We start from the raw sequence: 306 nt of genomic DNA on the forward strand, positions 1-306 counted from the left end.
TGTAGTTTGTGTAAAGCCAGGGGTCGAAGGAAATTAGGGAACCGGAAATCCACGGTTCATTTCACAGTAGATCCTGCGGAAATCATGTAGATTCTGCCGTTAGTGTACTTCGCTCCAAAGAACCTCGTTTCATTCGTTCAACAAGGCATATGGAATATGCGCTTGTTGACCATTCATAGCGCTAATTTTTCGCTTTATTTTTGAAGGTTTCTTTATTTTCAGTATTTGGTTTGGTCTATTTGATTTTTTAAATAATCATTAATACTGTAAATATATGTATTCCTGAAAACACAGTTGTTTTAACTT

This window comes from Penaeus japonicus, unplaced genomic scaffold (assembly GCF_977035675.1).
Source record: "Penaeus japonicus unplaced genomic scaffold, GWHDUDI00000001_assembly GWHDUDI00000004, whole genome shotgun sequence".
NCBI classification, from domain to species: Eukaryota; Metazoa; Arthropoda; class Malacostraca; order Decapoda; family Penaeidae; genus Penaeus; species Penaeus japonicus.